Source organism: Pleurodeles waltl, chromosome 6 (assembly GCF_031143425.1).
Source record: "Pleurodeles waltl isolate 20211129_DDA chromosome 6, aPleWal1.hap1.20221129, whole genome shotgun sequence".
Taxonomy (NCBI): domain Eukaryota; kingdom Metazoa; phylum Chordata; class Amphibia; order Caudata; family Salamandridae; genus Pleurodeles; species Pleurodeles waltl.
The window spans coordinates 1,086,812,121-1,086,838,384 of record NC_090445.1 but is presented as its reverse complement, the minus strand read 5'-3'; the positions used below and the strand labels follow the sequence as shown (position 1 = coordinate 1,086,838,384).

General features: G+C 41.7%; 1 protein-coding gene across 2 annotated transcripts in view; it reads left to right on the top strand.

Annotated features, from left to right (window-relative positions):
• The first annotated feature begins 1,785 nt into the window (after window positions 1–1,785).
• Window positions 1,786–26,264, top strand: part of TMCO4 (transmembrane and coiled-coil domains 4) — a 488,865-nt gene continuing 464,386 nt past the window's right edge. For both annotated transcript variants that reach the window (XM_069240165.1, XM_069240164.1), the window contains exon 1: window positions 1,786–2,007. The gene's annotated coding sequence lies outside the window, so the exon portion shown is untranslated. The remainder of the gene's footprint in view (window positions 2,008–26,264) is intronic.

Sequence of the window (26,264 nt, the reverse complement as noted above, 5' to 3'; positions counted from 1 at the left end):
TAGGCAAAGGGTGGTTAAGTGATTTTCCCAGAATCACAAGAGGTTGAGCCAAGACTCAAGACCAGTTTAAAGTAGTCCTTCTTTATCAAACCATAGGCAATGTTTTTTCATAACCCATTAGCCCCACTCCTTGCCCTTCCTTTATCTTCTCATCACTGCTAACAAACACACACCAACATCTTGTTCACTGAGAGGCAGCTAAGCTATGTGGGTGATGCAGGTGTGCAGGGGTAGCTCTGGAATGATATGTGTTCGGGGACCATTCATTGCTCAGCCAGAAACTGACAGGGGAACACAAAAGGGACCCCTGCTGGGTCATTGTATACACTAGCATCAGCAAGGGCGCCAAATGTCTCTCCTTCCATTGAGCTATCTTAGCAAAGGCAGTGCTTAATTTGTAAATAAAAATGTGCCGGAGCCCAAAGCTCTCCTCTGCTGCTGCAATTCAATGTGTGAGCACAGAATGCTGAGGGGGCATAATCCTGAAGCCACCTTGGGCCTCTTTAATGCATTTACAGCCACTCCCTGTCCCTTCAGCACTCTCTTGCAGCGTTCTGCTTTCTCCCTTTTTCCATATGTCTTTTTTCTCGCCGTAAATGCTCGAGGCAGAAAAATAAGTGTCCCTTAAAAGTAAGTGCAGGTGCCCTGCACTGGAAACCATCAGCTCAAATTAAGCACTGATCAAGGGCTAGCGCCCAATATGAGATTAATACACTGGATGACAAATAAATTGGAAAACAGCACCCTGTAAAAAACAATCATCACAGGGAAGTAATTTAAGGAAAACGTGAAATGTACACACGAGTTACCTCACTGGCATTGGTTACCTTAACGTTTTTTACAGTCGGTTGAGAAATAGATCAGTGCTTTCATTGTAAAGGGCATCAATATAGTGACCGATAGAGCCCAGTTTCAAAGTCAGTTTTTCATTACTGCTGGGTAGGAGATGCCGTTGGGTTCAACACGTTTCCATCTATCTTTGCTCCTGCGGTGAAGGAGGAACAACGGCAGCAGAGATCAGTACTAAGAAGCTTAGGGCCATATGTACGAAAGCTTTTTCCCATAGACACAAAATGGGTAAAATCCTTTCGTACATCTGGCCCTTAATTACTTCAAAGGTCCCCAAGGTAAGAGGCAGCAACTGTCACCTTTGAAACTAAACAATACAACTGAATGAATTAGAATACTGCGTGGGTGGCGCGAGCAGGAACATGTAATAAAGCACCACACCCATCACGCAGCATGTACAACAATAAGAATAAATAATAACATGTTAAAACAACACTACAAGGAGGTCGTCCACTTCAGCTTTTCTCCCCTTAGCATTCTAGCAACTCGGAAGTTACAATGGGATATGAAAAGAGCCCACAAGTACTAGAATGCAAATAAAAAGTTGTTCCGGACATCCTACACATACCCAGGATTGGTAAAACGTGGGACCTCTGCTTGTGATTGCAAAGTTATAATGTGAAACAAAAAGCCACAAGCTGCACAACGCATACAATGTTGACTGAAGCGCGAGATGATTCGGTGAAGGTCACGCAGAGCACGAGTACATTTGGCAGCAGTGGTTTGCGGCGCTGGTTGTTTTCCTTTCCAAGACTCAAAACGTAGAAAACAAACATACGTGCAAGATTTCTACGCTTTCTTTTCTACGTAAGCTCTGCGAGGGAGCCCATGAACTGCGCGGTTTACGTAGATGTGAACTTTGACGATAGCGCTGTTTGAGCTCTTGGGGCTGTACGCTACCTGCGTTCAGCGGCTCCGATTCCCGAAGCTTTCGGCGCTTAGCGTTCAACCACAGTAACAGGCTGGCAACTTTAAAAGTACGCTCTGTTCGCAAGTACGGCCTTTTGTCCCCGTGATGTAAGTCCCGAACTCCGAGTGTGTGCCCGGCCGGGAGAGGGGCAGCACAGCTGACCGTGGAGGCCCCTTCTGGTCCACGACGGTGACCCAGCAGCGAGCCGCATACTGCGAGGAGCCGAATGTGGGGGCTTCTAGCAGCAGGTACAGTGATGGCCACTCCTGGGGGCGGAGCTACGCCACCAGCTGAGCTGCGGTGGGCTAGGTTGAGCAAGAAAGCAACTTCCTTTAGTACTGCTTCTTCAGTCTGTAGCCAATGTCAGTCCCTCAGTACATATGATGTTCTTCTCAGTCTAGACTTCCCCTTGTTTATTGTGGATTGCTGACGGGCAGAGCTAGAACTATGTAGTTGCTGACTGTGACAGAAAATTGTCCGGGGACGCTCTAGCAAAGGCGCAATCTGTTAAGAGATTGTGGATGAACAACCAACCCTACGATCTTCTAACTTGTCCCTTATGTTGCCAGCTGTGCGTAGTTAGCGCTGCCACGGTGATTTAAATTGGCAGGTGCTGTGAGGTATCTGCACTTCTCACCGCTCCTGTAAAATATTTAATGGGAGAGTCCTAATACTTCTGAGGAGCAAACAGGAACTCTGGCGATTACCTACAATTCTATATTTCCATTTAAAGTACTGCACGGGCCTTTTTCTCCCTTTGCATTCTGGTACATGCTGTTTTGTTCCCGTGACTACTGTGATGCAAAAACAGGACTAACTGCGCTAGTCAAGGTGCTCAACTCCAACATTGGTTACCTTGCCCCAGTGGCGGCCGGCAGCTTTGGGAGGGGGGCGGGCGGGACACACACACACACAAACACACACACACTCATTCTTTCACACACAGACACGCACGCTCATCCATTAACAACACTCATTCCATTCAAACATGCACGCACGCACCAAACATTCATTTTACAAGATCACACACATTCATTCTTTCACACACGCACATACATTAACAACACTCATTCCATTCAAACATGCACGCACGCACCAAACATTCATTTTACAAGATCACACACATTCATTCTTTCACACACACACACACACAGACGCGAGCACATCCATTAACAACACTCATAACACTCAAACATGCACGCGCGCACCAAACATTCAATGTAAAACATAACACACATACATACACACACACACACACACACACACACACTTACCTTTAGCCTCCAGGTCCCAGGAGGGTTGGGACTGCTGCCTTCCCTCATGCAGCAGTCCCAGCCTCGTCACAGAGTGGGATGGGGTCAGTGAGACTGCTGACCCCACCCCACTCTGTGACGAAGTGTCACTGATTGACACTCACCCTGGGCGCTTCAGGGCTTAAACTGAAGCGCCCAGGGAGAGTGTCAATTGGTGATGCTTTCCTCGTCACCAAGGGGAGGGCCTCGAGGCACATTTGCTGGGCCGAGGAGGTCACGCCCATAGGAGCTGTGATCTCCTCAGCCCAGCAAAGTTCAGCTCCGGCAGCCAGGAGTCTGCGCAAATCGCGCATGTCTGCTCCTGGCTGCCTGACCTGAACATGAAGAGTGTCTGTCAGGCTGACCTTTGTTCAGCCTGACAGACACTCTTCATGGGGTGGGGGGGCGTGGCCCCTCCGCCCTAAAGGACGGGCCGCCACTGCCTTGCCCCATCACACCCATTGCCCCGACTAAGGAGGGGTAGTTCTAGAACCAGGTCTTTAAGCAGGATGACTAAAGTGGGAAAGAGGGGTGTTCTAAAAGAGACAGGGTCTAAGTAGCATAACTATGAGTTATTTCCAAAAGGCATGGCATGTGTAAATAAAGCTTTGACTTAAACCCTATTCCAAAAAACTGTACTTCCCATAGCATGCCACATGATCAGTATTTTTGTGCCTCTCTGAGAGTTTGCTTTAATGGCATTCAGACATATCATAGCATACAACAGCAGTGTCAGATTAATGAGCAACAACGATTGTGTTCTGAATAATTAGAATTGAAAATATTTAATTTCTGAAAATATGAGAATGTGAATTAAACATTACTAAGGTCTGTAAAAGGGGTGGTGGTCTTCAGAGTGTCTGTTACTCCTGTTCTTCCTCTCACACCATTTCCTTGCCAGTCTCTCTGTTAGATACTTACTTCCTTTTCATTTTTCTGAAATCCTATGTCTGCATGTATCACAGCTCATCCTGTTCTTCTTCAGCATCCTGTTTTCGCTATCTTCTGCATATACTTTCTTGCATCTCCTTCACTCCATCTTACCCCTACACACAACGCACTCACCTGTAATCATTGTCTTTTACTTTTGCCCTGCTAATAGTTTGACAGCTGTACCTCTTTCAAACACTTTCACCCAAAAATCACAATTACAATAGGCCAACATGGCTATTGCTTTGTGCGCTCTACAGAGAGAGGCCAAGGCAGGATCAGTCTTCTGAACATCTTAATGACCAAATGACAGGCAGTGTGAGAAACCCGTTGTTATAATCGCCTTTCAGAATGATGAAGTCAAAACATTGAAATGATGAAAGTAAGATTTATTCAGCATAAACTCTCCAGCGCTGCCAACCATCAGCAGCATCCCATCCAACTGCCTTCTTTCTTTATTCCTTCATAGCACAACATTCTTTCCCAAGGTTCTCATGCCTGACATCATTAGGCTTTCTAACGTTTCATTCAAACTCATGATGTAACATATTCCCCTGTCTTGGAAATACAGCATAACCAAATGTAAAACAAAAACTATATATCTTACATACATCTAAATACAAAATTGTGAATATGCTACTAAACTACGTTGCTCGAACTCCTTTCAAAGCCCCACTGGGCAAGCAGGGATTACTGGGTCCAACCATGGTGGTTGGGGCCTTTTTCTCCTGATGTCCCGGATCAGATTCTGCTCTGAGAAGTCTGGATTCTCGCATTACATGCGGCTGCATCAGGTGGATGCAGGCTCACTCTCCGAAGTGACTTGGCCAATCTTCCCAGCAATCGGAGGAGCTTCCAGCTCACTGCTATGCGGTAAGTCAAGTTCTTCCTGGTGGGACAAATTAAATCTCTCGGCTCCCAACTGGAGTCCACAAAGGCACGTCCTCCTCTTCTGTGTCCCCCTGGTCCATATCGATCAGTTAGGGCAGATCTCTTGGTGTTGCTAGACTCACTCCTATCCTGTGTGAAGGCCCTAAGTCTGATGATTTTGTCCTGACAGCCCATCCTGGCACACAGGGTTGCCGTAGTACCTTCAGGATGCAACATAGGCTCCTCAGGTGCAATTGCCCACACTGCAGCGGCCCCTCCTGGCATACAGAGTTGCAGCTCAGGTGTTCAAGGATCCTGTCACTCTGGTCACACAACTTTTTCACCCTTCAGTAGTGCCCGCCCTCTGGAATAAGGGGCCACCCAACAAGTCTGTTTGGGCTTGGTGTCTTCTACAGAGCGCTCAATACTTGACAAGTCTATGGCGGCCCTCCCCTGGCATATAGGGCTTGCTGAAAACAGTCTTGCACATGAGCTATGGCCCAGTCTGTGCAGAGCAAAATCCTCACACCACGCACTGGGAGTCCTCATGAAGGGCTTCCCACTGGACCTCGCTCCCTCCAATGATCTCCTTTTCCTTTCAGGTGACACTGGTCTTGGCAAGCTGGCAGGTGATTATGATCCAGGCTTCAGGGCAGGTGGTCTTGGTTTCCCTGGGTGACGTCCCCTCAGCTAGCAGGGAGACTGGCAGGCCATGGCCCCCAGTCCTGCCCACAGGCAGAAGTCTTTCAGACCTTCCCCTTCTCACACTGCCTGTCTGGCTGCTTGTCAGATGACCAATTTTTGAGGACCCAACTTCCTAATCCTATAGTCCTTATCCAGACCAAATCTTATTTAGGGTCTGGGTCTTTTACGTTTTATTTTGGGGTTCTGCTTCTTTTGAAGTGTGGACATCTTCTTTTCATCTTCCTTCTTGAAAGATGAAATATGTCTGTCACAGTAGGCACGACTTTGAAGCGGATTGTCCACAACACACGTCATGAGAATGGCCAGAGTTCACACCTGTATGTCGGCCACAATGATGTGTGCACCAAAAGATTAATCCCAACCCCCCAGCCCTACTCTTTATGATTCTCTTATCAGCTTCTTGTCCCTTCCTGAGATGTGTTCAGGCACCTTCCTTGTGATCTATCACTGAATCTAAGAGCAGATTTTTTAACTGTAAAGGGAGTCTCTTCCTTTTCCCTCCAGTGAATCCCCATCCAACTCCCAGTAACGTAGCAATACACAAATCTGTATGGGTGGATTCCTGTCCTCCTCATGGTTTTACCAGGCAGGCCTGGACTTCACAAAAGAGAACCTAGGGTCCTCCATACAATGTACATTGCAGGCACACTCAGTATACGTTCACAGCACACTCTTCGTCCAGCACTGTTACTTCTCTGCATTGTACTGTCAGATGTACAAATGCATTCAGTACACACTCAGCATTTGAGCACAGTTCACCATTGAAGCTTTTTTTATCTTTAACCAGGGTGTTTTATTTCCAAACACACTCACTACCAGCACACACACACACTATGTGCATGCTCCACAATATTCACTCTTCATGTATTGCATTACACTCAAGCACACATACACCCATCGTAAGCTTTATCCACACATGCACTGCAAAGCACTACATCTGTCGTGGAATGTATCCTTCTCAGGTATACATTGTTCTGCTCTACTTCAGACAGAGAGGAGACAAGACGAAAGGAAAGGAAATGAATGCCAAGAATTTAGCACTGTTAGTCTGAGTAATGAATTTATTAAGGCACTTCCCAAGTTTCATGCACAGAGAAAATTAACGTGGGCTTTTATTTAAAAGGCAGTAATAAAATGGGTATTATAATAAATATACATATATATATATATTCACAAGCGGAGCCGTCCCTATTTATACGGACACCAAAACACTCGCACTCCACGGCTAGTACGTTTGCAGGAAAAATGTATTCAGTGGCGACGCGTTTCGATCTCAGAGAGATCTTTTTCTCAGCCAGTACCCATAGCAGTGTACTCCACCACCTTTAAAAGCAAAGTGCATACCATAATATAGAAATTATGAAAAGACTGTGATTGCGGATCCACCTTTCAAGAGGGAACACCAATTAAACATAATATGATTTTAAGAAGGTCATTTCACAAAATAAAAAATAAATATAAAACTGGGAAAATAATAGAAATGAAAACATAAATTCTAAATTTGATTTTCCACATTTCTTCATGAAACACAGCATCCCATTTTCCAAGACTAGGCCAAGTGGCCCGTACCTAAATAGCTCCAAATATTCGTCATCATATAATTAATGCAAAACTAAACAACCTACATTATATACACTTTCATAATATTTAACATAGAAAAAAGACTTATTAATCAATCTTAATAAAATACTATATAATTTCACATGATTTCCAAAATTCTTAATAATAAATAGTACGGTCAGGGCCAAGTGGCCATTTATGCTGCAAGCCCATCCCCTCCCTAAAAGGATCCGCTATATAATCACCTCAAAAAATCCCATTCAGAGTGCAGTGTGCCACTTAACATAAACCCTAAGAAAATCATCCACTATAATATTATAATATCTTGGATTCTTACATACCTTTAACACCAAACACTGACTGTTGTTTATCCTATATGTACAGATAATTCCTCACCCAAGTTAAGACCCATCAGGGTCTTACAATTGAGACGCACAATATATTCCGACTCCATGACCCGTAGCTTCTTCTCTCTCTCACCTCCCCTCATTAACGGCTCCACGCTATCAATACCAAAGAAAGAAAGAGCATCAAAAAAAGATCTCTCTGAGATCGAAATGCGTCGCCATTGAATACAGTCCCTGAGGGAGTAGCACTGGCAATAATGGCAATGTAGGGATAAAGACTTTGAAACAGCATTTGACCCACTATGAGAAGTTACTAAGGAAGGAGATTAATCGTTGGTGGGAAGTTACGTCCCTGGATATTTATATTGAAGTTGGCAGGGTCCCAAGAGGGGTACGGATATTAATTACCCCTACATACCAGAATCCTAATCCCCAATTATTAGAGGAATGGTCTGCTTTGTTAGCCTCCACTTGCAAGGGAATGTTGGGGCTACTATCTAAATATGCCAAATTAGAGTTGGAACAAATTTTTGAGGAAATGATTAAGGTAAAGGAGATTTTCGACCATCATGTGGAGCAAGATGAAATCAAAAAGTTTATTTCTGTTATGGAACAATAGCTTGGCAAGTATGAACAGGAAATACAGGAAAAAAAATAGGAGGAAGTTTCTAAGGGACAAACAGGATTATGCTTGTGGTCGTATTCTCACATTTGGCAGAAGGTTTGATAGTGCTTTAAGACAATTTGAACAAACAGGAGCTTTAAGACAACAGGAATTAGTTACATCGGAGTCGGGTTCCGAAACTTACTCTGACTTGGAGAAACACCCGAGTACCAGCAGCAGGGATGTACCACTTTTGTAGACTTTTGATGAGTATAATTTTATACGACAAAGTCGGAGCCACAAAGAAAACCCTGGCCCGGAAGAAGAGGTGAAGACAACGCAAAGGTGCAAATCCCGGAGAGGAGGGAAGGGAATCCAAGACTACAGCTCCACATGGGAGATCCACACGTCGGACGAAGAAATAATGAGGGGCAAGAATTAATTGACTGTTACTAATTTGTCGACACATGAACTGAGTGAAAATTAACGGTCTCTTTTGTAATTGGGTTTGATTTTTTGCCCTGTGGCAAATATGGACTACTGTAGGACTCAAATTGATTTATTTTTATTCTGCCATAAATTGAAATTATTAAAGAGGTCCTAAGTCTTATTTCATCGTCTTGGACAAGGATCATACGATAATTTATGTCTAAGTGATATTGAGGGTCTGATGAGATTACATGAGTTGGAGCATAAAGATTTTATCTTTGATGAGGAAAGGGATTTTTTGATCTCCATGAATTTGGAATTGGACAGGACTCCGTTAACCTGTTTAAACCTAAATCTAGATATAATCCTAATACCCCTCATGATAATATAGATACATTCCAGGAGGTGGCAACAAGAGATATTTTAAGGATTTGGCAAGAGAGTAAAAATAATTTTGTGGAGAATCTAACTACATTGCAGAGGTTGGCGTTACAGACATTATCTCCAGACCCTAAATACTGTCATCAAACCTTCAGATAAGAGGGGTATTGTGGTATTATGGGAAGTGCGGCAGTATTTACAGGAGGCTGATACACAACTGACGAAAGCTAGGGATTACGAGCTCTCCAGGATGGAGACATATAAACAATCTGTGTCTCGTTATCATTGTAAATTGACAAATTGGAGGGAACGAGGTCTCCTTAGTACTGATGAATTTCAATTTCTCTATGTACAGAAACTATTGATACCATGTTTCTATATGCTTCCCAAAATACATAAGGATAAAACCAACCCCCTGGTAGACCGATAATCTCTGCTAACGACAGTCTTTTGGAGTCTACCTCCATGTATTTAGATTGTTTCCTGCTACTGTATGTTCTGAATCTGCCTGCATATTGCGGAGGTAGTGCAGACTTTATATCTAAAATAGAGGAGATACCTTGGCAGTCGACATACCTTTTGGTAACTATTGATGTAGTGTCATTGTACACTTGCATACATCATGGTTTGGGCATTGAGCCTGCAGACTTTTTTTCTGTGATAAAGCTATTTAGCTGTATGATCATACCATGATGCTGTTGGATATGTTAGAATTCTGTTTGGGAAACAATGTCTTCCTTTTTAATAAGAAATGGTATAGACAAATCACCGGAACAGCGATGGGAAGTTGTTTTGCTCCAAGTTTTGCAGGCATCTTCATGGGTTGGTGGGAACAGCAATATATTTGGTCAGAGGATAATGAATTCTGGACACAACATACAGCTCTTTGGACAAGATATATAGATTATATTTTTATCACATGGGATGGCCCCAGAAGTCTCTTAGAGGATTTCTTGTTACATATTTCACGTAATGAACTAAATTTATCATTTACACATTTGATACATGATAAGGAGATTGATTTTTTAGACGTACATGTAGAAATTAATGAAGGTAGGGTACAGACCTCCATCCATCATAAAGAAACGTCAGGCAGTAGTCTGCTACATGCACGTAGCCATCACCCTGTTAAAATGAAGTATCGTATACCTTATGGGAAACTACTCGGGGCTTGGCGTAATTGCAGTGGCACCGTAGCTTATAGGGAAGAAGAAGCCAGGATGCTGCATAGATTTCAAAACAGAGGCTATCCCCGTAAGATGCTAAGGGAGGCCAAGGAGAAAGTGAATACAGTGTCAGGGAAGGACCTCTTTGTTAAGAAACCTAGAGTAGTAGATGATCAGGGTAAGGTGAGACTTATTACTACTTATAATGCAGAATCGGATAAATTTAGAAAGATGATTTCTAAACTTTGGCATTTGATAAAATCTGATTCAATAATTGGACACAAAGTCTTGCAGTATTATTTGATCACTTACCGAAAATCGAGGTCCTTAAAAGACATGTTAGTACAAAGCAGTATTAAAAGGGAGTCAATACATGAGAGTTGGCTTTCAGAACAGAAGGGTTTTTATAAATGTGGTAAGTGTAAAGCATATAAGAACAGTAGCAACATTAAAACCGTTCTGCTTCCTAATGGCCTAATTAACAAATTCATTACGTGCAGCAGTGATTTTTGTGTGTATTTCCTAATATGCCCATGTGGACTTCGTTATGTGGGAAGTACCATCTTTCCAGTGAAAAAACGGATTTTGAAGCATGTGAGGGCAATCAGGAATGATGATCACAGTTACCCGGTAGCTAGACATTGGAAACAAACACACTCTCAAACTTCTGATAACCTCTCTTTCTTTGGTATTGATAGGGTGGAGCCGTTAATGAGGGGAGGTGACAGAGAGAAGAAGCTAAGGGTCATGGAGTTAAAATATATTGTGCGTCTCATTAAAAAGGCACCGATGGGTCTTAACTTGGATGAGGAATTATTTGTACATATAGGATGAATAACAGTCAGTGTTTGGTGTTAGAAGTATGTAAAAATCCAAGATATTATAATATTATAGTGGATGATTTTCTTAGGGTATATGATTTTTGAGTATTTGTGTTTTCCTTTTTGGGTTTATGTTAAGTGACACACTACACTTTGAATGGGATTTTTTTAGCTGATTATATAGCGGATCCTTTTAGGGAGGGGATGGGCTTGCAGCATAAATGGCCACTTGGCCCTGACCGTACTATTTATTATTAGGAATTTTGGAAATCATGTGAAATTATATAGCATTTTATTAAGATTGTTAATTAGTGTCTTTTCTATGTGAAATATTATGAAAGTGTATATAAGGTAGGTTGTTTAGTTTTGCGTTAATTTTATGATGACGAATATTTGGAGCTATTTAGGTACAGGCCACTTCTCCTAGTCTTGGAAAATGGGATGCTGTTTTCTATGAAGAAATGTGGAAAATGAAATTTACAATCTATGATTTCGTTTTAATATTATCTTAGTTTTATATTTCTTTTTTATTTTGTGAAATTACCTTCTTCAAATCATATTATGTGTAATTGGTGTTCCCTCTTGAAAGGTGGATCCGCAATCACAGTCTTTTTTTTTCATTTCTATGTTATGGTATGCAGTGTGTTTTTAAAGGTGGTGGAGCACACTGCTCTGGGTACTGGCTGAGGAAAAGATCTCTCAGAGATCAAAACGCATCACCATTGAATGCATTTTCCTGCAAACGTACTAGCCCTGGAGGGCTAGTGTTTTGGTGACCGTATAAATAGGAACTGCTCCGCTTGTGAAAGTTGATGGTGGACTCTGGCATCCACAATTCGCACTGTTCCCGTCAGTGGAAGTAAGTGGGAATGCCAGACTTATTCAATAAATATATATATATATATATATATATATATATATATATATATATATATATATATATATATATATATATATATATATATATATATATATATATACACTACGTATTCACGCATGCACAACCCAAAGCTAAAAATAAGAATTAAAAATGCATCACCATGGGGCTTGATATCAACATCATCCCTTCATCTGCCAGCTTCAAGTCCTAGAACCCTCACAACCGAGACAGGGAGGAGTATACCAACCGCATGGGATTCTGAGTAAGGCGTCCCTCCTTAGAATGAGTTCCTTCTAGTCCCAGCAGTCAAGCTTCCTCCCCTTATATCCTTTAACAAACTGGAGAGGAGTATTCTAGAAACTCCCCCTCCCATCTGGTAAGTTGTTGTTCAAACAATGACTGTACCAGGTCAGTATTGAAAAGAACACGCTAGAGACTGGCCAACTCTCATGGTGTTTTTCCAAGACCTAGCTGTTCCCTGCTTTATCATAACATTCTCAGCCTGGTACCTGCTTATCTTCAGCACTCGCCCATGTTTTGCTCCTTTCCCTGGTGAGAAGAGTGAAAACAGTTTAACAAGCTGTGCACGGAAAAATATCTGTGCCACCAATGTTTAAAGCTAAGCTAAGCACAAAACGGAGTCAGTGGTCAAGATGGAGCCGGTGGTTAAATACAGATAGCATTACATACATACACCCAGTGCATGTACTAACCGCACATGCACTACACACTACTGCTCTGTCCATTTACTGTACCCTTCCAAGGCACACATACAACCAACACAGTGTCACTGTTCCTGTGCTGCACATTTTACCTGATGTAGCCAATGATGAGTTAAGCATACAGCAGTAGAACTTTTAAAAAGGTGAGTGAGCCTGTAGGCCTCACTTCAGGGACTAGGGGTAAAAAGGTCCTGTTCACTACTACTGATCACTACATAGTATGTTGCCACCACCACACTTGTGCTGCTTAAATCCTGGTGAAGGTGGTAGCCTTCCACTATTATGAGGGTAGTGCTTCGGACGCCCCTCACAGTGCAACAAGACTGAAATTCATGCAACATTCATATGTCATGGTGCACACGCTTGAGCCGTGTTTGCCTAGGACACAAAAAATCATCATTAGGGAACCAGATAACTGTACATTTGGGCACTTGGGGCAGGGGTACAAGTCTTTACCGTGCAGAAGACTTTTCTGTGCCAACATAAGTAGTAAGTGAAGATTTCCATATTGGATGTGTGGCTTCATTTTCCCAACTCATAATCCTTAAATCTTAGAGTTACACATTCAGGTTTTCTTAATCCAACGTCCTTCTTTTCTGTTTAATATTATTTATCTCAATGTTATTATCTCCGACTTCATTTTTTTTACAGTTTCATTGTCCCTTATTTTCCTTTCATTCATTATTTTATTTTCACATATCACAATTCTGTATTTGTTCTATATTTTTCCATCTTTTACTTGAAAAAAGTTATTTTCTACGCTTATGTCGATGGGTTCTGAGAATTTAATTTCACCATTCCGTACCATCCACTCGAACGTTTTGACCAGCACCCGTGAGAAAACACCAAATATTTTGCACTGTCATACCGTGGCTTGTATTTTCCTCACTTCCTTCTTGATATTCTCTTCAATTCCTTGTTATCTTGTCTGCTATTAAGTCCACACCACCTACCATCAACATAGTCTTGTTTTTTTACCTCTTCCTAACTCAAATGGCATATATTTCGTGGTATCATGAAAAGTTGTCCTATGTGACCACACAGTCCGGTTCACGTGTTCAATCACTGACCTGCCATTTTCAATTGCCAACTGTATACTCTCCTTAATGACATGATTAACAGTTTCTATTAAGCCATTGACCTTTGGGTGGTAGACCACAGTTTTCTTATGTACAGTTTTGTGGTCTGCTGAATATTTCTCCATCTCACTGGACCTCAGTCGAGTATAATTGTCTGAGATTAACTCTTCAGGATAACTCTCAGTACTAAAACATCTCTTTCCAGGAATTTTATCACCTTCCTGGATGTGATTTTGGCTACAAATTAGATCTCACATCATTTACAAAAAGTATTCCACCATCATTATGATATATTTTCAGCGTTCCAAGCTTGTCCTTTGGGTTAATCATTTGATGGCAACCTTTTCCCAAAGTCTCATAGGAAAGCCCACTGGTTGTAGTCGTTGTGTGTGTGTTTTTTGCACTTTATCAGTTCACACATATGTTTAGGTTTAACAGCAAACATCCTTACAAATTAGGAATACAATTCAGCCACTCACAGGAAATGTCTCAAATCATCCCTATTATCTGGTAATGCAGCATTCTGAATGCTACAAATTCATTTGTCACAGGGTCTAACGCCTCTGGTATTAATGACATGCCCCAAATAAGTAACACAGTTTACTTTTAGTTTGTACTTCTCTATTTTGACTGTTAACCCATTTTGTTCCAAAACATCATTCAAATGTTCATCACATTCCACCACAGATTTTGCAAATGCTAAAATGTCATCTTACAAGTAACACACTCTGGATAAACCACAAAGGAGTTTTTCTACTGTTCTTTGGAAGACAGAGCTAGCTAAAGCAAGACCTAAGATGTTTGAATTGAAATACCACAAAAAGTGTAATGAAGGATATTAGATGGTAGAATGATGGATGCAATTCAGTCTAGTGGTACAGTGAGGACAGATCGATGGTGGAAAACCCACTAGTTTGACCACTTGTAGGCATCATCTCATTCACGTTTGGTAGTGGATGTCAGTCGACCCATATGGCATTGTTAAGACCACAAAGGTTGATACACATCCTCACCGAGAGGTGTGGTTTATGTGCAGTCACAATGGGCATAACCCAATCAGAATATTCAGTTTCTTCAATAACATTATCACACAGCTTTTGAATTTCACATTTGACTTGTTCCCGACTGGCCAGCAGGAGATTCCTGAACTTATGGGCTTTGTGTTGTGCTTTCTTTTACAATACAATCTTGTGCATGAAGCCTGTCATTTGTTTTCTAAATTTGTATTCAATACTTTGGGCTATCATTTGGCCCAACCTTCAGATTCTTTGCACCTTTCTACCAGCATGGTTCGTTCCCTTGCCCCTGTTCTTAGTTGCATACTCAGGGTGGCTTGATGTATCCATCCTAGAATGAGAGCGCTTTCTTGGCTGTATAGATTTTCCCTTGTATCTTTATTTATGTAAAGAGTGTATCCGACAAGAAGTACCCTACCATCTCAATCATTTATTCACCAAAACCTCTTAGATCTGTTCTGGTTTCAAGTACATCTGTTGGTTCTAAATTTAACATTTATTAACAATACTTCTGTGGTAAGATAGTGTACCAGGCTCCTGAGTCCACCATTGCATCAAATTCTAAATCATCTATGCGTATGACACACTTTGGATGGCTTATATTTTGTTCCCTGTATGCATCCTGATCTAAACTTTCACTTCCTTGGTTTGCATCTTTGTATGATTAGTGTTGTTCTCCACCTCTGTGGTTACACCGTAAATTTCACTATCATCATTGTCCTGTTCGGCATCATCCAAATAGTTTACACTTTTGTTGCCCAGTATGCTTCTGCATGTACTCTTACATACACAAGCATATTGTTCAATTTTCTTATACTTCATGCAAGTAACTTTCTTGGCAGGACATTGTGGATCATCTGCCTAATGCTCAAAGCCACCACATCTTACACATGTACTCACATTATAATTCTTAGCTGGGTTGGTGCCCCTGAGTTTATCGCTAAAAGATAAAGTTTTTGAAAACTTACTGTAGAAAAACGCCCCTTTCTGGCATGGTTACCCCTAATGTTTGCCTGGTACATGATGTGATTTCGACTGAAAGTGCACTGGGTTCTTGCTAACCAGGTCCCCAGTGCCAGTTCTCTTTCTCAAACCTGTACAGTTGTTTACCCCAATTGGCACAACCTCTATCACCCTCTGTAAGTCCCTAGTAAATGGTACCCCTGGTAACTAGGGCCTGGGGTAGTAAAGAAGGTCCTTAAGGGCTGCAGCACAAATTGTGGCACCCTAAAAAAAACCTCACCAAACACACACAGTGCTGCCATCGCACGCTGCATGTCTTGGTGCTGACAAAAGTGAAGACAACCTGTCCCACATCCCTGCGTACCATGTCCCCTACACTGCATATGATATTTGTAAGTCACCCCTACAGAAGACCTTACAGCCCTAAGGCAGGGTGCATTATATCGCATGCAAGGACCTAGCTGCATGAGCAGATATGCCCTGCTATGTCTTTGTTGATTCTTAGACATAGTAAGTGCCAATTTTAAAATCCTGTGCTGGACACTGGTCGATACGAGTTCCCCAGCTACATGATGGCTTCACTGAATCAAGGGATGTTTGGTATCAAACATCTTGTATTAATAAACCCTCACTGATTTCAGTGATGGGTTTGTTAATACATGCACCTAGAGGGCACCCTAGAGGTGCTAGTGTGTTGACTGACTGATTTCAACCAGTTCAGGCACAATAGAAGCGTTTCTGACCTCCTGAGGAGACAGCCTGTGCTGTCGGAGACCAGTAACAAAGTGTGTTCTGGGCAGAGGTGTTTACAACTCCTCCATGCAGGATGCGCATTCCAGGGCGCGAAGCTTCTAAGGCCAAGTCACCTTTTTTATGGGACCCAGATGGCAGCGATGATCACCCCCCTGTCCTGATCCTATGTCTTGGAGGCAAGACAGACAGGAAAATGTAAAAGATTAGGAGCTGTGCCCACATCATGCCATTCCCATAGCTAAGGTGGACCAGCTGATGTGGACACCATCTTTTTATGGAGGGAATTAGCATTCTAGGGTCAGGGTAATGCCCACTTCCCACCAGAAGTGGTCATTTAGAGGGTGTAGTCACCCTAAAGGTAGGCAACCCATTGGCTGCAACACGGCACTCCCCTTAGCGCCCCTAAATTGTGTTTTTAGGTGGCACCCCTGAACGCAAGAACTCAGGTTCAAGGGATCATGAGAAGAAGGATGAAGAAGAATCACTGCCTGGTGAGAACAGCAGAAGACCTGTGAACTTTTGGTGCAAAACCCTACCTGCTCGCAACCCTGTCAACAATCGCTACAGTGACATGTCCTGAAAGCTGGAGAACTACCAAAGCCTTGTGTAACCTGCCAGCACCTCGAACATTACCACCAGTGTCCCTTGGAGTAGAGGATGTACTTTCCTGCAGGGTGCAGGCACCAACAAGCAGAGTCCGGTTCACCACCTTGCAGCTCCCCGGCCCGACTAACACTGCAGATGGCCAGGAGAAGGTACTCGTGCTCTAGAGGACCAGATATGTCTTCCCACCAAGGGTGTACCAACCGGAACAGTGTAGCGCCAACCCCATGGGTACCGGACGCACTGCACCAAGCACCAACAGTGAGAGTCCACTGTGGATTCCCACTGATCCAGGACCGAGCAGCTATCAAGGGACATCAGCACCACTGAGATCCACTTTGTGAGTGACCCAGCAGTCCTGATTTGCTCCTGCCAGCTGTTGGCCCCAAACCACGAGGAGCATCTTTGCGCACCAGCCCAGTCACCCTAACCACTGTGCACCCAAGCTGCCCGGTTCGGCTCCTGAAAAACCGCCTGTGCCCCCCTACTCCAAGACCCATTACAACCCAAGCCCTCATTTGGGAGCTCTCTGACTTGTCCCCAAGTCCTCCAGTGCAGCCTGTTTTCAAGTGGCCCACCTTCACCGTAGCACGCCTAGCTACAACCTCACCAGGACCCTGCTCCCGGTGAAACCCGGACGCCTCCTGAAGAACTGCTGTTAGTACTTTGGAACTTGGTCCACTACATCTCTAATCCCTGAAGGTGAACCCCTAAAACAGACTGTATCTATCTTTATGCGTCTCTGACTTTCCTTTCCATATGATTGAATTGTACATCAAGGTGCACAGGTTTGAACATTTTACTTACCTTTGAAAATTCATAACAAAAATAGTACTTACTTTTGAACGAAGTTCTTGTCCTCAAAACATATATAAAAAGAAGTTATTTTCTAATTTGGTTTCAGATTTATTCTTTGAGTGTGTATCTCATTTATTGCCTCTGTGAGTGCAACAAATAATTAGCACTGCCCTCTGGTAAGTCTAACTGCTTTACACTCACTACCACAAAAGAGAAAGTATTATCTACTTTACTTCTGTAAACCAATTGGGGAACCACTGGACTCTCTGCAAGGTGTACTTGTTTTTAGTGCACCATACAGAGAGCCAGATTCCTACATTTACTCTTAGACTTTACTTTAGAAACGGTTTCTACACCAAGCTCATCAGTACCCATGCATTTCACATCTGCATATATTTTTTTCATTCATGATCTTAACATGCTTGCTAATCTACTCACCCCCCTGCTAGTTCTAATGCTTCCATTAAAGTGGGATTTTTCGCAAGCCGTAACGTCCGTGTACTCAACCTGTATATCAGTGAATGCACACTTAATGAGTAATGATCTTAGACAGGGAACACAACTGTCAGTTGATTCATTTTACCCCCGTACTGTTGAAAATAATTTATAGTGTTCTACAATGATATTAGTTCTCCTTGCAAAATATAACTCTGATTACCAATCATAATGTATCTCCGCCTTTATCATGTGTCAATGATGGCAAAGTGTAATCAATTCTTAGCCCTTTCTTTACCCAAACAATGTAAGAATGTAGCCTGTTTCCACTCATTATTTAATTTTGTACTGCAGAAGCTAAGGTATTCACTTGAAAGACATCTACCCATTCCTACCAGGAGAATTCAGGTTCACCAGTCCATGGTAAAAAAAAAAACAACTCGTGGGACATACCATTGGGGACATTGTCTAAATTGTTTAGTATAAACTCACCAACGCTGCTAACCATCAGGAGCATCCCATTAAACTGCTTTCTGTGTGCCTTCATAGCTTAGCATTCTTTCCCAAGGCTCTAATGCTTTCCATCATTAGGAGATCTATTTTGTTTTACTTAAGTTCAGGGTGTAGCCCTCATTCATGGGTCATTATAAACACCCTCCCACAACCTGAACTCACACAGACACCTAGAGGCTTTTCAGCTTAAAGTATGCACTATTCAAGAGTATTGTGTGGCATGGAATAATTATAGAAACACAACATCTTGTAAAAAGCAAACACTTAAGGAATACAAGATTAAATAAAATGCGTGCAGTGATCACAGGAACTACTTCATTGACACGGATTACCTTAAGGGTTCTACAGTCATGGTTCAGAAAATCAATCAGTGTTTTTACCTGTAAAGACGGGAACAGGAACATAGGCCCCATAGGGCCTCATTTCAAGGCCAGATTTTAATTACTGCTGGGTCTGAGACCCAGAGGGACCCACCCCACTTAAAGCCCTGTCTCTAACAATAATCATCCTCAACACAGAAGGGAAGTCTCAGTTCTCTAATTTCTATAGCAGTTTTAGCATAGCTAACTGACCTGATTATAGATGCCTCTCCTGAATATAAAGGGGCACTCCTAACATCAATTTATAACTTGATAAAAGAGTTACAATCCTAGCACAGGTGCCTTTCATGATTATGGAGGTAATACAAACATATTCTACATCATTCTACATCCAGTGTCCTTAAAACATATTACAATTGTAGAAACGTTAGATCAGCATACATGTTATCATCAGGAAAGAGGTTTCATTATAAAAAAGTTGATTGTGGGATTTATTTTCCCCCTTGAAGCAGGAACAGTTTTAGTTAGGAGGAAGTTAAAGCTTTTTTTTTAATATAAAAATTGTGAGCCTTCAGTATGAATCGTTCTGTTGGCATATGTGCATCATTATCCTTCAAACCACATTCAGCCGAGTCTCTTCATCAGAATACTATGATGGTACTGTTGTATCCAATATGCAAGTCTTCCTGCAAACCCCAACTCCTCTGAAAAGTTCTTGTCTGCTCTTGTCTCAAATATTTCTGTTTTGCTCACATTCCACTTTTCTCGTCTCTTTTCCATACATCTATCCCTCTTACAATATTCCCATAACCGTGGGCCACAAAAAACTGATGTTTCCTGTATTGAGGCTGAATCATCCTTCTTTACCTTAAAAAAAAACATCTATAAACTCAAGATCTGTCTCAAAATAGATAATAAATAAAGTGGCACAGCCCACTAATAAGCTTTCAGTGTAATAATTGTGGAATGTAGTTTACAAAAGCCGATGAGTCTGTTATAAATAGATTTTGGAATCAAGGTGTAGACGAAATAGTTTTCCACCCAAAAAATCAACTTACTTTTCCCTGCCACTCTTTTGGCAACTGAAAGCTTGAGCAACTACGTCTACATTTTAACTGTCAACACCAGTTGTGGCACCACATGCCACCTCTTCTCATTTCTCCATTCATCTTGCACTTCTTCAAAACCGTCCACTTAATAATTCGGTTTTCTCTATGTTCAAACCCTCGTTTTCCAACCCACGTTGACTAAATGATCCAGAATTGCCACATCCTTAATGCTGTTTGTAACGTTTCAGGGTTGGATTGCTCTTTAAATCTGTGCAAATCTACTTGCATGTTTTTTCAGGGTTTGCAACACCTCTCCTCTAATCTTTCCCCATACTGAGAAAGGTTGGAAATTTACTGCTGACAAGGAGAGAAGTAAACTTCTTCCAAGGTTGGGATAAAAAGCAAATCTACACCTGCATATTTGGTCATGCTAAAATGCAGATCAGAAATATTTTCTAGGAGTACCAGTTAGCCTACTTCTGTAAATTCTTTGTGACTTTCTCTAAGAATCCGGTGCCTATTAGATCTGCATTAACCAAGACCTTTTTGTTTTTACAAAAATGCGATCTCTCTGCGTATTGACTGGCTTCACGGTAAGTGACAGCATTTAACTCTTACACAAGTAGCATATCAGTCCACAACCTAGTTTTGTTCAGTGCTAGGGACTACTGTGGATTACTGTACTTTTTGAGATTAAAACATATTTTTGATTTTTGCCAGTGTTTGTTATAATAGTGAGGTCCTGGCAGCTCCCAAAACATTAATACGTTTTACGAAAACCATGTCAAAACAAGACACTCATTGACCACCAATGTCATTCCTATTGGTCTTTGCCAATGCTTGTTTATTTTCACGTTCCCTGTAATTTTGTTAAAACTGGGTACATTGATTTTTCCTTTAGAAATATTTTTGTACTTATGAGCAACAGTTTACTAAATGATGCTTCAAAAAATGGTACCTAAAATTTCACAATAGTTTACCAAAAGTTTTTTTCTTAGTTGCATTTTTTGTGAACATTTTATTTTGAAAGTAGGGAATCATCACTCTTGCTTTCAAGCTTCTGCAGATGTTTTCATCGAATCAGGGAGTATTCTAGGAGCATTATACATAGCCTTATATTGAAATTTTGCAAACATGTGTCAGAAGTGCAGTCCGAGCATACAAAATTTCGGTAGAGCACTCATCCTAATAATAAAGACTTTACATTAATGAGCCATAAATCCAAGTTCAAACAGTGTTAATATATGGATACAAATATTACCTTACCTGTAGAGAATGCCCTTCCCAGATCTATAATGTATTACTGTAAACTGGCTGCCAAAGAGTCTATGCTGCAGGGGGTTGGGTCTGCTTGTCCTAAGGAAAAAATAAGCATGAAAACTTGTGTCCTTGACTCTAAACAATGTGCCCTGGGCATTAACCTATAGAAATCCCACATCCCTGAGACCACATGGGCTAAAGTTATTATTAGAAAGTGAAAAACTCAACTCAGCGTCCCAAAGAGCAAGTGGAGGAAGTCAAAGGATGAATCAGACCTCCATTATTTCAGACCCTAAAAAGCAGCCACCAAAACCACAAAAAGACACCACCACTCTACAAGCATAATTGATTCTGATTGCCCATCCAAGGAGCGCCACAAAATACCTGCAGAATTTCATAGCCCAAAGTGCTAAAACACAGAAATCCCACGATTGCAAGCCTTCTGCAACAAAATCTCGATGGAACTGATCTAAAAAACTGAAAATCTAAAAAACTATGGTACAGGCAAAACAGCTAAATCTCCTGCTGTACATAACTGAAATTGCTGCAGATATGGACACCACTAATGTAAAATCACTCATGACCTTCATCGCTTTCACTGAAAAATATTCTGCATCATCAAATGCAGCAGACCATTAGGATCACCTTTATACCTAGTCCCTAAAAATACTTCAAAGAGAGCTCACAATCAGTCTGTGCAGGGTAAGAAGCTAGAAGCATAATACAAAATAGTCCTTGGAAATTGGATTATTCCTCCGGAGTTGAAACTCTTTTTCATTAGACCACTCCACAGTAAGAAGAACCTCAACCAGTTCAACCCAGTAATCTACATACAAATATCTAATAATCCATTCATAGGTAAACTATTCAAAAGAGCAGTATTTACCCAAGTTTCTAATTTTGCTGAGGAAAATAACTTGATTTCTGTTTAACCATTGCATTGAGACCAGGTGCAGACACTGAGTCAACCCTTGTATCCAGACGGACCAACCTAAAACTGGCAGTGGACAAAAACAGAGTGTCCACCTTTTTGCTTCTGGACCTGCGGCAGCATTTCACACTGTCTGCGGCCAGACGCCACTACAGAGACTTTGTCATCTTAGAATATGTGAAAAATCTCCAAAATAGATTGCTTCCTTCCTCAACCACAGCCAAAGTCTGGTATCCATACCTACTTCCATATTGGTCGTTACACCCCATATTGTGTTGTCCCTCAGGGATCCATCACCTATTCTCTCCTGTTTAACAGGTAGCTATCCCCCTTACCTGACCAGATTGTTCAACCTAGTGTTACAACTGTGCAGATAATAAACAAATCAATGGCCTAGACGATCTTTACAGTTAAAGGCTAGATGATTGCATGGGTATTGAGTAACCACCTAAAGCTAAACACCACAAAGACAGAAATGACCAAAGAAACATGATGCTCCATCAGCGATCAAGATGGGTAAGAAACCTTGTGTTAACAATGGTCTCAGTTCTATTCCAGATACCACATGCCAACGAGGTTGCAAGAAACACCTTCAACACAATGAAAACACTGAGGCTCACCTCACCCTACTTTGCAAACCAGTAGAATCTACAAGCTGCCTGCACATGTGATCTCCAAGTTTGAACCATACCAATAGCCTACATCTTGGCACCTGCTGTTTCAGTACCAAAATTCAGTGGAAAGACTTCACCTCCACCATCACCTCATAGAACACATTACGCCAGTCCTGCAAGCACCACACTTACTACCCAATGCTCAGCTATCAATGATCAAGCCACTTTTCATCATCTGCAGAGCCTCCAATGGAAAAGGGCCAGTATACCTACAAATTGAATTTAAGGAATACAAACAGAATTGGACACTGTTGTCCAGGCTAACACCATAGATCATCGTTCCAGGTCTCAGTAAGAAATCTAGAGGAGAACCTGCTTTCTCTGTACATGCCTCCTACCTCTCAAATTCCTTGTAACCAAGATTCAAAACACTCAGTAATTTTTAGAGTACAGAAGAGAGGTAAAAACCTGGTTGGCCCTAACACAATTACATCAGTTGCTGACTCTGGAATAGAACCTGAATGATAATTCTCCCCAATCTGCAAAAGGATGATCCAGAGCTACGGAACAGTCCTGACTACCAGACCATGCCAAGAAGACAGACACAGTCACTGTACCCATTTTGAGGATTTCTGCCCAAAATAGCATTACAGTAACCTCCCCATACAGCTGGGATATAATAGCCTTACAATCCCAACCATAAGATATTCCTCTCCACTCAATATTAGAAGCAACCATTGCCACTACCTGCTTCCTTACTGGTGAGATGGAGGTCTCAAAGCATACCCCCCAACATCTCATATGTAGTAAACAATTTCTGCTTTACCTCCCACCTTCAAACTAAAGATGGAGGAGATAGTAACTCTAATCTTTCTGGCAGTCCTCTTGGGCCCAAAGTGATGTAATCCAAATTGGATATAATCTGTGTCACCATTTGATGACGTATACCACATTCACTACCTAATCCTCATCCTAATCCTCATAAACGGGTCAAACATACAATATATGAAAGCAGGTGTGGTCCTTTGCAGTCAACTGGAGCGCAGAGATATAGGCTATACCAACCCGCTCCCTTGCCTGTCAGTACTAGACAGACAAACCTGTGATGACCAAAGAGACGTGCTACACATTGATGGTCACTGAAGGACTCTAACATAGCCCACCTAGCAGGTCCCGAATATTGACATACTTCAAATTTGGACATCCTATAATTGCAACAATAAACAAGCATTTGCAATGCAAACAGTCTCGCGTTTGCTTGAGCTCGAGCAATTAGCATTGTAAACTCCTAACCGGACATTTCTTGCCACATAAATTGAAAATGAAAATAAAACAGTTTCACGTAACTAACTGGACTTTTATTTCCATATAAACTGAAAAGTAAAAGTTTCATATAAGGAAGCTGACGGCCGGCATCAGTGCAAAGCAGATACACATACGGAAATAATAGTTCACTGGTAGTGAAACCTATCGGCGAAAGTGCAATTATCTACGTAACCGGCAAAAGTGCAATTAACTATGTAACAGGATCGATGTCATGCAAAGCGCTCAATTTCTGCCAAGCAAGATCGCGCTGCGAAAAAAAAGAAAAAGTAGTCCACAAACCGGACGGAAAACAGCAAGCCTCGTATGTTTTCAGTACTTGGTCGCTGCGCTCGAGGAGGGCTAACCACCGGAAAAGGCATGATGTATGCATGCCTTCCACTAATGAAAGCAAGCAGATTTTAAAAGGCAAGCCCACGAACCAATGAAAGAGTGTGGTTTGAAGCCCAAAGAGAGATAACAACACGGAACGGGGCGCTTTGCGCTCGTCCGTAAAAAGGATCAATATTATGCAGTGTATCTTGGAAAATATCTTTATTTGATATCTCCATAATGACAATCATATGAAGTAGGACCGTTAGCATTCTTTTTGGATAGATCTCTGATTCTCCCCATTCTTTCTCCTCACATGTTACCTCACCTGATCCATAAACTGGACAATCTCCTGTCATTTGGATTGAGAGCATAAAACAAAAAAATGACAACATAAAGGGACGTGCAGTGCTGCTGCCAATCCAGAACCAATAAACACGAGTATCTATTTTACACACTTCCTTATTCATCTCACTGCCAATTGCTGTGTCCCATAATAACCTTGGTGATCATCACGTACAAGATGGAAGCGTTTTCCATATTGTTTCTAAGCAAAGACAACACCCTTCCAACCACATATACACATGTGTAGTGTGCTTCACCTGGTGAAAAGCGCTTCACTGCCCGACACAGTTGTGGTAAGCACTGTACAAATGCTACAATACAGTACAGTAACAACATAAGCCACATATAGGGTACAAATGAGGAGCAATTTGCCTCTTCACTGATGGAATTGTTGTCTGGGATATGGGTGAAGGACATGGATTTTCCTAAGTTCATATTTAGAAACTATGACTTGTAATAAATGCTACTCAATGCAGTGATAACATTTAATGAATTAAAGTGATATGCTTCTGATTGTTAAAGATAAACACTTTTTTAATTTTGAAGTATTTATCATATTGTTTATGTGATGTTTGTTGCATGATTTACTTGTCAAATGCATTGATGGATTCTTATGGGTCTTAGTCTGACCAGATCCCTGGCTCGGTTTTGGCTCTACTCACCCTATTTTTTTGCTCACTTGCCCCACCTTACTTTTGACCTGCTTAGAGTTTACATTTAACAGGAAGGTTTTCCTAAGCATTTGCTTTATCCCATTACATGGACTGTTAAGTGGATTTAGCAATAGCTGAATCTCACCAGACTTTGTGGAAGCTGGTGTGTGCTATGAGTTGGTACATCATTAGATGATCGAGAAAGGGACCAAAATCACAGTTTTTCGAAATGAAGCAGAAAGACATAGGGCCTGATTTAGTGTTTGGCCGTTGGGTTAGATATTCTGTCCGCCATATTATGATCTCCATAGGCTAAAATGGGATCGTAATGCAGCAGACAGGATATCTGTCATGTTTCTTTGAGCAACCCTCTCTGCCAAACTCTAAATCAGCCCCTTAACCTCTTAGCTGCTGGGCCTTTTCACCCCCAGTGCTGAGCACTTTTTTGGCTATTTGAGGTAGTTTGCGCTTAGGCCTACATAACTTTTTGTGCACATAAGCTATCCACGCCAAATTTGCGTCCTTTTTTTCCAACATCCTAGGGATTTTTGTTTTAAAATGGGAAAAAAGAGCAGCCGAAGAAGGCTTGTGGTTTTTACCCTGAAAATGGCATCAACAAAGGGTTTGCGGTGCTAAAATCACCATCTTCCCAGCTTTCAGGAACAGGCAGAGTTGAATCAGAAAACCACATTTTTCAACACAATTTTGGCATTTTACTGGGACATACTTCATTTTTACTATTTTTGGTTCTTTCATCCTCCTTCCAGTTAGTGACAGGAATGGGTGTGAAACCAACCCTTGATCCCGGAAAGCTAAGTGTTTCTGAAAAGT